This window comes from Ahaetulla prasina, chromosome 1 (genome assembly GCF_028640845.1).
Source record: "Ahaetulla prasina isolate Xishuangbanna chromosome 1, ASM2864084v1, whole genome shotgun sequence".
Taxonomy (NCBI): Eukaryota; Metazoa; Chordata; class Lepidosauria; order Squamata; family Colubridae; genus Ahaetulla; species Ahaetulla prasina.
The window spans coordinates 112,384,596-112,397,647 of NC_080539.1; positions in this window are offsets into that span (position 1 = coordinate 112,384,596).

Consider the following 13,052-nt stretch of genomic DNA (forward strand, 5'->3'; position numbering starts at 1 on the left):
AATCACATCTGCACTATATGAAGTAGCATCTCTTTGGTCTGCTCCAAGCACAGGAGCAATTATTGACTCTCAATCACCTGTCATTGTGAATTTTTCTGTCCAAGCAACCAAGAACTATGTAAACTTCATAGTTCTAGTTAAAAACATTGTTTAATCTGTGGAAATTATTTGGTTGAGAAAGGAAGATGCTAAGGTTTATAAGATACAACAAGGAAGACTACTGATACCACCAAATTCATTTCGACATACTGTGCCAGAAATAAAGAATTTCCAAATATAAACCTGTCAGTTGAGAAATGAACTGTAATTTTCTCATAAATTCAGAATTTGCCACAATATGGTTACTACTTATTCTTTCAAGCCATGAATAAATCTAAATGTAAAAGTACCCTTTTTATTTATTTATTCACATTAGATGCCACCTGTTTCCCGGTTGGCTCACAACATAAAAAACAGAATAATAAGTATACAATTAAAAATAGAGCATATAACAATAACAATGGATTTAGTCAACAAAAACAAGCATAATGTAGACTCAACAAGGGGCTCCAACCCCTAGCCCAAAACCTAGGAGGAGAATTGAATGAATGAATACTATCAGTTGGATGACGAATGAATACTATCAGTTGGATGAATTTTACCAAAATTTACAAAAAAAACCCAACCCAGGTTTGTCTGAATAGTATTTGAACATTTATTTTCTATCATTAGCTTAACTATGTTATCATATACATGATGCCAGCGTTCCGAGTAATGCACCCACTAAAAGCATATCTCCGAGGCAGGTAGATTCCTCAAAGAACATATTTATTGGATACATCATATTGGCACAGTCAGTGAAAACCAACTCTAAAAGTTCCCGTGGTTTTCATCTAATTAAAAGAGCAAAAATCCTCCCTCCCAGATGCTACCAGTCACATTCTCCAATGAATATAGCTGGCAGGGTGCTTGGTCAGTCCTCTCTTCCTTCAAAAGCCACCTGTTACAATGACCTTGGTTCCCACAGGAAAAGTTTTTGTTGTGGCAGTTAGTCGGGCTATCTACTTTCCCCCTCCATTCCCCCTTTCAGGCTTCATGGCAACTATGAGGCAGCACAAGATGGCGTCAGCCAAATTCGCTTCAGAGTTGACACATGATTAAATTATTTAGTTGATTTAAAAAAGTAGGTTTAGCAAACACCTGAGTATATATTATAACTGCTATAGAAGTGAACTGAGTAGTTATTTTGACTCAGTAATACAGAATACAGGTAGTCCACAACTTACAACAGTTCTTTTAGTGACCGAAGTTACAACATCACTGAAAAAATGACTTATGACCATTTTTCACACTCATGACCATTGCAGCATCCCCAAGGTCACATAATTTACATTGGGGGGGCTTGACAACTCACATTTATGACAGTTGCAGTGTCCTGGAATCATGAGATCGCCTTTTGCAACCTTCTGACAAGCAAAGTCAATGAGGAAGCCAGATTCACTTAGCAAAAGTGTTACTAATTAAACAGCTGCAGTGATTCAATTAACAAACATAAGTCATAAAATGAGGCAAAACTCACTTAACAAATTTATCACTTAACATAAATTTTGGGCTCAATTGTGGTCGTAAATTGAGGACCACCTATATTATTGCCCCCAGTGATGAGTCAAGATTTTCTGGAGCAACAAAACATCTATTGTATGGATGAGGCTTAAGTTTAACTGCATGAACAATACAAAGAAATATTAAGTATGATAGGAAGTTTGATAGGAATGCATACAAAAATTAGAGAAGACTTTTTGTACAGGTGATTTAGGATGACAATTCCCAGAATCATTATATCACTCAGACTCAGAGGGCAACAGCTAGAAGTTAACAGGAATAAGTATTTTAGGGTAGGTTAATGAGTTAGATCACAGTTTCCTAAAACTGATAAATTCAAAAAGTGGGCTTCAACCAGTCAGCATACCATTAGTCAGAATTCTGGAAGTTGGAATTTACCTATCTGGAGGTTGCCGTGATTGGAAATGACTTAGGAACACATCTACTCCTGTGGCTTATATTATTTTGATTATGTAGTGAACCATGGAAGAAAATAAGCAGAAACAGAGTTAACTATTCTGGGTTTAAACTGCTGAACATGGAAGGGTGGTTGTTGTTGTTTTCATAGTATTCTGAATTGTAAGTGGCAGCACATGTAGGCAGAATTACAATGTCCATCTGCAAAGCAAACTATGAGCAACTGATTAAATTATGAAGAACCCATAATTCTATACATTTTTCAGTAGTACAGCTGTACATTGCCTAACTCTGAAGTAACTGACAATTTTTAGATAAAGCCAGCTTTAAGATATCAAACTTAACAGCTGCTTAATAGCAGGTAAACGACTCTATTGAGAACACACTGTGCAAAGTAAGCATATTTAATTATGAGCGCACACCAGTATAGCTGTCTCTGAACCACAATATTTGTCAATTGCTTTTGTTGCAATGTTTTATTTTTGTGTAAAATAATTATGAAGGAATTGTGTTTGTTACTCCCCAAACCCTCTGAAGTGCCATTTTCACAGAGATGTACTATCTGCAGAATTTCACATTTTCTTATAAAGCTAGAAACCATAATCCAAAATGTGTGTATCATACCGAAATACTTTTTGGACTCATTGAAAATATTCCTGCTAGCCCAATATAATTTTGATTGTTATTTTTCTCCTAGTAAGTGATTGCTTCCGGCCTGCTTCACAAAAACTCTTTTTGAAATTCCTCTCAGTTAATCTATCTCATGCATTTTACCAAGATTAGATGGTCTGACTTTTGCATGCTACACATTCTGCACGTTATAGTTGTTCGAGAATTGCAGCACCATTGAATTGGGGATAGGGGCAGGGAAATAGGGGAAATACTGTAGGAGACAGAATAAGAAGAGATCAAGACAACTTTAAGCTATCTTCACTGTGGTGTGGCAAAAAAAAAAGTATGTTTGTGTGACGATTAGGAGACAGTGAAAAAAACTACACTGATCAATATTTCTGCACAGTATTGTTTTAATGCTTTGCCATGTTTTATAATGTCCAGTGTTTTATAAGGTATATCAAACAATATACTCAGCAGTCAAAGAACCAATGATTTTCTAAAACTGTTTCCAGGATATAGTAGCATTAGTAGAATATCTGAGATTAAGTTACAAGAAAGAAACCTTCGCACATGTATTTGGTCACCTATTCTGATATCTTTGTGAATATTGGTTGAATATAAAATATTATAAATAATTTTGCACAAAGTTTTCAGTTTGTGCTCTGTTTAAATCTTTAACACATTCCTGAATTGTGCTGTAATTATTCTTTCTTGCCAGTCTGCTTAACAGGCTCTACCACAGTCCTTCATCTCATTTTAAAATAATGCAAACATTTGGGGTTTTTTTACTTTATTTGCCTTTTATTTTTTAAAAACTATTCGTTTGTATGGTTTTTTTTTTCTGATTCACCTGGTGGCCTTTGAAATTCCGGCCAAGGTATATTTTGGTCATTTCAACTCTACTTTGCTAACAGGTAGTCCTCAATTTATGATCACAACTAAGCCCAAAATTTATATTGTTAAGTGAGAAATTTGTTAACTGAGTTTTTCCCCATTTTATGACTTTTCTTGCCACATTTGTTAAATGAATGACTGTTAAATCAGTAACAATGCTGTTAAGTGAATCTGATTTCCTCATTGACTTTGCTTGTCAGGTCATAAAAAGGACTCCAGGACACTGCAACCATCATAAATGTGAGTCAGTTGTTAAGCATCTGAATGTAAATCACATAACCATGAGGATGCTACAACTGTCATAAGTCACTTTTTCAAGGAAGTTGTAACTTCGAATGGTCACTAAATGAAATGTTGTAAGTGGAGGACTACCTGTATTCATCTGAAAAACACTCAGCTCTTTGTTATCCATCGAAGAGTTCAAATGGGAAGTGGGAATTCCTGTAAATTAAGATGATGCTTTAATGAACAATGTTGGCATTTTGTATCATAGATGTAGAAAAGCCCATGGATAATACCGTCTTAAGAAACCAGGTAAATAAAGTGATAGATAAGTTGCATTCACACAACACACTAATACTTTACACCAGGGGTATCAAACTCAAGGTCCATGGGCTGGATCTGGCCCATGAGGTGTTTAGGTCTGGCCCCCAGGACCACCCTGGAAACAGCAAAGGACTGGCCCGCGGTGCCTCTGCCAGTGAAAACGGAACTTGGGAAGGCTGTGCGCAGCCCTCCCGAGCTCCGTTTTCGCTGGCAGAGCACTTGGGCCACCACAGGCGCACCCAACCTGAATGATGTCGAGCTGGCCACGCTACCTAGCCACACACCCCCACACCCTCAAGATCAAGCACAACCCTGTGTGACCCTCAATGAAATTGTGTTTGACACCTCTGCCTTACACTAACCACACCAAGTTGATCCACAGAATCTAGCTCTCTGTATTTTCATCAAATTCAATCACGTTTGTATATGTCTATTTATCTAAAAAGTACTGACGTCTTGGTATGACAGGATTAAATTCCCTAGTGCTGGATTTCTGCATTGTGCAGGAAGTTGGATTAGATGATCTCCTAGGATCCTTCCAATCCTTCGATTCTTTGATCACATTATCCTTCTCTTCAACAAAGAATACTAAATAATAAAGTACTTACATGTGGACTTAATATCTATGGAGATTCTCAGTCATTCAAGTCATGGTTGTCTCAAAGATGCTTCTTCAAAAGGCAACTGGGTTTTCTGGTTTTATTCTTTGAAGACGTTTCGCTTCTCAACCAAGAAGCTTCTTCAGCTCTGATGAGAAGTGAAACATCTTCAAAGAAGAAAACCAGAAAGTCCAGTTGCCTCTTGAAAAAAAGCACCTTTGGGACAGTAGATACAGTAACACCTCTCCTGCGCAGACTGCACTGGCTGCCTGTGGCCTTCTGGGTGCGCTTCAAGGTTTTGGTAATTATCTTCAAAGCGCTCCATGGCATAGGGCCGGGCTACTTACGGGACCGCCTGCTGCCACCGATTGCCTCTCACCGACCCGTGCGCTCTCACAGAGAGGGACTCCTCAGGGTGCCGTCGGCCAGGCAGTGCCGACTGGCGACACCCAGGGGAAGGGCCTTTTCTGTGGGGGCCCCCACCCTCTGGAACGAGCTTTCCCCAGGACTTCGCCAACTTCCTGACCTTCGAACCTTCCGCTGCGAGCTTAAGATACATCTATTTATTTGCGCAGGACTGGACTAGGATTTTTAAATTTTTAAATTTTATATTTGGTTTTAAATGGGGTTTTATTGTTTATATTTCTATTTTAAACATTTGGCCTATTGAATAAGTTTTTTAAATCAATGTTTTATTCTGTATATATTTATGTTTTTATCTGGCTGTAAACCGCCCTGAGTCCCTAGGGAGATAGGGCAGTATAAAAGTACGAACAAATAAATAAATAAATAGACAGGAGACAGGAGATATGTAAAAATGTATTCCATATATATGTAATAAAGTGAAATATCAAGATAGTGGAGCATGACATTCTTCATTTTTATAAAACTTCCAAAATCTGCAAATTTAATCATAAACCTGTTGGAATGATTCTGATATTAATGCAATTCTTCTAGCTTAGTGAACCAATAGATTTGCCTATCCAAATTAATCCATATAGGAGAGAGATTTGCTAACGTAAAAACCTTGCACTCACAGCCTACCTTCAGTTGTGTCTCAGCAATGTAGTCAGCAGTGTGGCTGCTCTCATAGATTAGCATGGATTGCTTGCAGGGCAGAGATTGGGTTCTCCTCCTTCAAGGGCACAGATGTTCCTTCTTTCACTATTAGCCAAACCCAAACAAGAAGACTCTGTTGTTGGGGTTCTTTCTTTTCTTTTCCTTGCCATTTTGGCTGGTTTCTGCTTCTTGTTGATAGATACCTTTCCTTAAAGACCACTGACCTCTTGACAGACCTATATTTGGTAGTACATGGAATAAGAGTCCCATCCTTGAACTCAAGGAAAACAAAAAAGAAAATAGCATTTAAGAAGAAGGGACCAATCTCTCTGGCAAACACAGCAGATATGGCCATAGAAGCACAGAACTAATGACTGAGCACAAAAAGATGGTACAATAGCAGACCTGTTAGGCTTATTAGAGCTGAACTGATGGCTACCATCTCCCAGTTTCTCTTTGTCCTCCTTCTAAATGGAAGACCTTTTGCTGCTATAACTGGGAAAAATACTTTCCTACCACAAAATAGTGGACCAACTTCAGCTTGCCTCCTGATGTCACCCCTTCAAGTTTGTTCAGGCAGGAAACCAAAGCCATGAATGTTAATGCTACCTTTATTGATTTTGTACAGAAGCAATTTTTTGCAAATCTGAAGCACTTCCCCCCGTCCTCTGCCTTTATTTTCCAGGCAACCTGGAAGGGTTCCTTTTGATACATTTTTTCTCTCCTCTCCTCAATCCTAACCTTTGGATTCAGATTTATCAGACTGTTGTCTAGATTGCAGCTCTTCCTCCTGGTCATTCTCACAATCCATTGTATTTGGCAAGAAGATGGAAGCTACATTGTCAGGACACATCATCAAGAAACATGGAGCTTTTTTCCCTTGATTGGTCATCCCCTTATACAGGTAGACCTAACATTTCAAAGTATGAAAGTTTATGCAAATCACCTTTTCAAATCCTTAAAGCTGCCTTGCTGTTCTTTGCAAGGTTTGAGCAACTGCTTCTGATGCTACTCTCAAGCATATCTACCTGTGCATCCATGCTCAGTTGTTTTTTGCAAACTGCAAAGCAGCTCTTTCAAAGACTTTGCCCAGCCATACTGATTAGTTCATTTGTATTTGACTGAGATAGAGAGGACTGTGGCTCAGTGTGAAGAATTTAGCGTAGCATCATTATCTGTTGAGAAATTAAAATGTATACATGTCTATGGAGATTCTCAATCATCCAGGTCATGGTTGAGCCAAAAGTGCTTTTTCAAGAGGCAGCTGGGCTTCCTTGTTTTCTTTGAAGATGTTTTGCTTCTCGTCCAAGAAGCTTCTTCAGCTCTGACTGGATGGTGGGGAATGAAAAAATTTATGCTCATCAAGGAGTATATATCTGTCCCATCATAGAATTGGTAGCAATAATTAACCATCCTATACATAGAATGTCATATAATCACTGCACATTAATGTTGCTCAATCTGTATCATGAATATTTTTGCTTGTATGCTTATATGGGTTGAACACAAGCAATAAGAGAAGCAAATAGTATACAAGGGGAATAAGGATGGAAAAGTGGAGGAAAACATTGTAATCATTCTCTGGTTGCTTGTAATTATGGCATCCTCAGCTTTGCCTCAAAGTGATTATCGCAGGAGAAATTTAATTGAAAGCCCAATAGATAACTACCTCAGTTTGTTAGTTTATTTATTTTATTTATTTATTTTTCGCATTTTTATACCCCCATCTCCCTAGGGACTCAGGGCAGTGTACAGCCAGATAAAACATAAATATAAATACAAAATAAAATATCAATTAAAAAACTTATTACATAAGGCCGAATATTTAAAAATAGCAATACAAATAATAAAACCCCATTAAAACCAAATTCAAAATTTAAAATTCTAGTCCAGTCCTGCGCAGATAAATAGATGTGTCTTAAGCTCGCGGCGAAAGGTTCAAAGGTCAGGAAGTTGGCGGAGTCCTGGGGGAAGTTCGTTCCAGAGTGTGGGAGCCCCCACAGAGAAGGCCCTTCCCCTGGGTGTCGCCAGTCGGCACTGCCTGGCCGACGGCACCCTGAGGAGTCCCTCTGGTTCTGGTACCATGCATAACAGAAGTTATCAAACTTCACAATCACTTTATTTTGAGCAAGATATACAATTTATATTAGAAGGACTGATGGAAAATAACAGTAACGAGGAAATAGAATTTTTCTTTCTTTTAATAAACAGTTCTGTTTTTTTTCAACATTTAACACTATAGAAGTCAACAGCAATCTTAACAATAGAATCCTATTGGTATTTACTCAGAAATGCAGGAGCTGACTCCCAGCTAAATAGGTTCAGGGACTGTAAACTAAAGAAAACTAAAGAGAGAGAGATGGATGTGCTCAGGAAATTAAAGGCTATACTGTACATTAAAACAATGATTTTGTCTTTATCCTTTAATACAAATATCTATGTTAAATATTGAAAAAATAAGGACTGTAGAATATTTATTGATAGCATGGGCCTATATTATACTGTAATACTTTACATCATATGGTTCTCAACCTTTTCTTCATCAACGACTCTCTTTAAATACCTTGTGTGGCCAGAGACCATGGCCAGAGACTCCCAAGATTTAAGATTTAAATCATAACATTTCTTCAAGCCTTCAAGACCCCCTGTGATGACAGCCCCTCCAGGGATCCACAGACTACAGATTGAGAACCATTGCTCAACATATCTACCTTGGATTTAATCCTACTTAATACAATAGGTTTTATTAAGAAAGTATACAGAGGCTGCAATTTTATAATTCCTAGCAATAAACCTCAATGAAATGCATGGGAGTTTGAGTAAGCAATAGTTATACTGTGTTCATCAGCTGTGTAATTGACTGAATATGTAACAAGGTAATCCAAAGGTAACTTTTGGTGGGAGGGTAGTTGTCTGTTTGTTTCCTTGCTTGCTTTCAAAGCGGTGTTGACTCCTGGACTATTCCCTGCAATTTTGTTGGCAAGGTTTTAAGGAAGCACTTCCCAGGATTGAGAGAGTATGACTTGACCAAGGTCACCAAGCTTGCTTTGGGTATAGGGCAGGACTAGAACTCACAGTCTGCTTTTCTTCTAGCCTGGTGCCTTAATCACTACACCAAACTGGCTTTCCAAGGTAGGGTTAAACAGTGATTATTGCTATTAGAATAACAACAGTCTGAAAAAAAATCTTTGTGCCATTAACTACATCCAAATACTTTCTTTCATTGCATACCTGTAACATATTTTTTAATGCTTTCCCGTTGTGTGAAATAGTTATGAACAGTCATATGTTCTTTTCTTCACCTTTTTCCCAAGAGATTCATGCGTAAGAGGCATATCTGAGCTGCAAAAACCTGCATGACTACTAGGTGGGAGGAAAGAGTTATAGATTTTTGAGTTTTGTTCAGAGTTTTGCAATCCACGTCCCATATAGTCTAAACACTCAAGCGCATCTAAGATTAACCCAGTTTCCCCAAGATGTCCACATTTGAAAGCTATGGTTATTTAATCTATAGTTCCCAACCAAATCGTGGTTCAGTTCTGGCCTGTGCTCACTAAAGAAGCCCACATTTCCCAAGATCTGCTATCAGAAAAAAAAAAATCTACTTGAAAGAAAAGTTAAAGCTTTCAGACTCTAATTGGAAGGAGGAAAAGGGAGCATGTGAGCATGATGACACACCATGTCTCTTAACTACTGGGAAACATTTAAGCCTAAATCCAACTCAGTTGCACAATTATTGAAAAGACGGAATATTTCCAGGATATGCAATTATAATGTTAGCCACTCTATTTCTATAAGAACCAAATGTCTCAAAAAAAAAAAAAAGTATGTAGTGCTAATATTGATGTAGTATTGTCCAAAAAGTTCTTCTATTGTCTCTTGATTCTTTCTTTCTTTGGAATCTCTAGATGAAAAAAACCACAAAACTCAATGGAAATAGTTTAGGATAATATTTCACACGATTTTCTCTAAGGAAAAGCTGCATGATCATATCACTTTAATTAAAAATAATTGAAATATACAAATGAAAAAAGAGAGAGAGAAAGAGAGAGAATCAGGGAGGGAGACAGGACTTACATCTATATATTATGTAACTTAAGCTGCAATATTTATTGTTAGGAAACTAGAGAGGCATAATTATGTGGCATTCTGATCGGAAACATTTATAAAATGCAGCTACTTTATTGGATAGTTCCCATGGCATCACTGAAGAAATAGTACTTCATGTTCACATACCATTCTTATATCATTTATATACCATCTTTAAACATTGTTTCCTTTATTTTGTACAGGAAGCAATATTTTCCAGGCAATTCTTCTTAGGCATAGGATGGATCATTTAGCTCAGGGTTTCAAACTCGATTTCATTGAAGGTTGTGTTTGACATTGGGGAGAGTGGGGACATGGCTGGAGGAGGGCATGGCCAGGGGCGTAGCCAGCTAGACATCACTTGTGTCAGGGGCACTGTGGTGGCCTGAGCACTTTGCCAGCGAAAACGGGCTCCCAAGCTCTGTTTTCAGCTGTGATGGCCTCCTGCAATTCTCTGCCAGTGAAAACAGAGCTCTGTTTTTGCTGTCAATGAATAGAATAGAATAGAATAGAATTTTTATTGGCCAAGTGTGATTGGACACACAAGGAATTTGTCTTGGTGCATATGCTCTCAGTGTACATAAAAGAAAAGATACGTTCATCAAGGTACAACATTTACAACACAATTGATGGTCAATATATCAATATAAATCATAAGGATTGCCAGCAACAAGTTATAGTCATACAGTCATAAATGGAAAGAGATTGGTGATAGGAACAATGAGAAAATTAATAGTAGTGTAGATTCAGTAAATAGTTTGACAGTGTTGATGGAATTATTTGTTTAGCAGAGTGATGGCCTTCGGGAAAAAACTGTTCTTGTGTCTAGTTGTTCTGGTGTGCAGTGCTCTATAGCGTCGTTTTGAGGGTAGGAGTTGAAACAGTTTATGTCCAGGATGCGAGGGGTCTGTAAATATTTTCACGGCCCTCTTCTTGATTCGTGCAGTATACAGGTCCTCAATGAAAGGCAGGTTGGTAGCAATTATTTTTTCTGCAGTTCTAATTATCCTCTGAAGTCTGTGTTTTTCTTGTTGGGTTGCAGAACCGAACCAGACAGTTATAGAGGTGCAAATGACAGACTCAATAATTCCTCTGTAGAACTGAATCAGCAGCTCCTTGGGCAGTTTGAGCTTACTGAGTTGGCGCAGAAAGAACATTCTTTGTTGTCCTTTTTTAATGATGTTTTTGATGTTAGCTGTCCATTTTAGATCTTGCGATATGATAGAACCTAGAAATTTGAAGGCTATGGTTATTTAATCTATAGTTCCCAACCAAATCGTGGTTCAGTTCTGGCCTGTGCTCACTAAAGAAGCCCACATTTCCCAATATCTGCTATCAGAAAAAAAAAATCTACTTGAAAGAAAAGTTAAAGCTTTCAGACTCTAATTGGAAGGAGGAAAAGGGAGCATGTGAGCATGATGACACACCATGTCTCTTAACTACTGGGAAACATTTAAGCCTAAATCCAACTCAGTTGCACAATTATTGAAAAGACGGAATATTTCCAGGATATGCAATTATAATGTTAGCCACTCTATTTCTATAAGAACCAAATGTCTCAAAAAAAAAAAGTATGTAGTGCTAATATTGATGTAGTATTGTCCAAAAAGTTCTTCTATTGTCTCTTGATTCTTTCTTTCTTTGGAATCTCTAGATGAAAAAAACCACAAAACTCAATGGAAATAGTTTAGGATAATATTTCACACGATTTTCTCTAAGGAAAAGCTGCATGGTCATATCACTTTAATTAAAAATAATTGAAATATACAAATGAAAAAAGAGAGAGAGAAAGAGAGAGAGGCAGGGAGGGAGACAGGACTTACATCTATATATTATGTAACTTAAGCTGCAATATTTATTGTTAGGAAACTAGAGAGGCATAATTATGTGGCATTCTGATCGGAAACATTTATAAAATGCAGCTACTTTATTGGATAGTTCCCATGGCATCACTGAAGAAATAGTACTTCATGTTCACATACCATTCTTATATCATTTATATACCATCTTTAAACATTGTTTCCTTTATTTTGTACAGGAAGCAATATTTTCCAGGCAATTCTTCTTAGGCATAGGATGGATCATTTAGCTCAGGGGTTTCAAACTCGATTTCATTGAGGGTTGTGTTTGACATTGGGGGGGGAGAGTGGGGGACATGGCTGGAGGAGGGGCATGGCCAGGGGGCGTAGCCAGCTAGACATCACTTGTGTCAGGGGCACTGTGGTGGCCTGAGCACTTTGCCAGCGAAAACGGGCTCCCAAGCTCTGTTTTCAGCTGTGATGGCCTCCTGCAATTCTCTGCCAGTGAAAACAGAGCTCTGTTTTGCTGTCAATGAATAGAATAGAATAGAATAGAATTTTTATTGGCCAAGTGTGATTGGACACACAAGGAATTTGTCTTGGTGCATATGCTTTCAGTGTACATAAAAGAAAAGATACGTTCATCAAGGTACAACATTTACAACACAATTGATGGTCAATATATCAATATAAATCATAAGGATTTCCAGCAACAAGTTATAGTCATACAGTCATAAATGGAAAGAGATTGGTGATAGGAACAATGAGAAGATTAATAGTAGTGCAGATTCAGTAAATAGTTTGACAGTGTCAATGGAATTATTTGTTTAGCAGAGTGATGGCCTTCGGGAAAAAACTGTTCTTGTGTCTAGTTGTTCTGGTGTGCAGTGCTCTATAGCGTCGTTTTGAGGGTAGGAGTTGAAACAGTTTATGTCCAGGATGCGAGGGGTCTGTAAATATTTTCACGGCCCTCTTCTTGATTCGTGCAGTATACAGTCCTCAATGAAAGGCAGGTTGGTAGCAATTATTTTTTCTGCAGTTCTAATTATCCTCTGAAGTCTGTGTTTTTCTTGTTGGGTTGCAGAACCGAACCAGACAGTTATAGAGGTGCAAATGACAGACTCAATAATTCCTCTGTAGAACTGAATCAGCAGCTCCTTGGGCAGTTTGAGCTTACTGAGTTGGCGCAGAAAGAACATTCTTTGTTGTCCTTTTTTAATGATGTTTTTGATGTTAGCTGTCCATTTTAGATCTTGCGATATGATAGAACCTAGAAATTTGAAGGTTTCTACTGTTGATATTGTGTTGTCTAGTATTGTGAGAGGTGGAAGTATGGAAGGGTTTCTCCTAAATGGCATGCGGGACAGTCCTTCACTGTTTCCAGGGTGGCCCCATGGGCCAGATCTAAGCACCGGATCCCGCCCCTGGGCCTTGAGTTTGACACCCATGATTT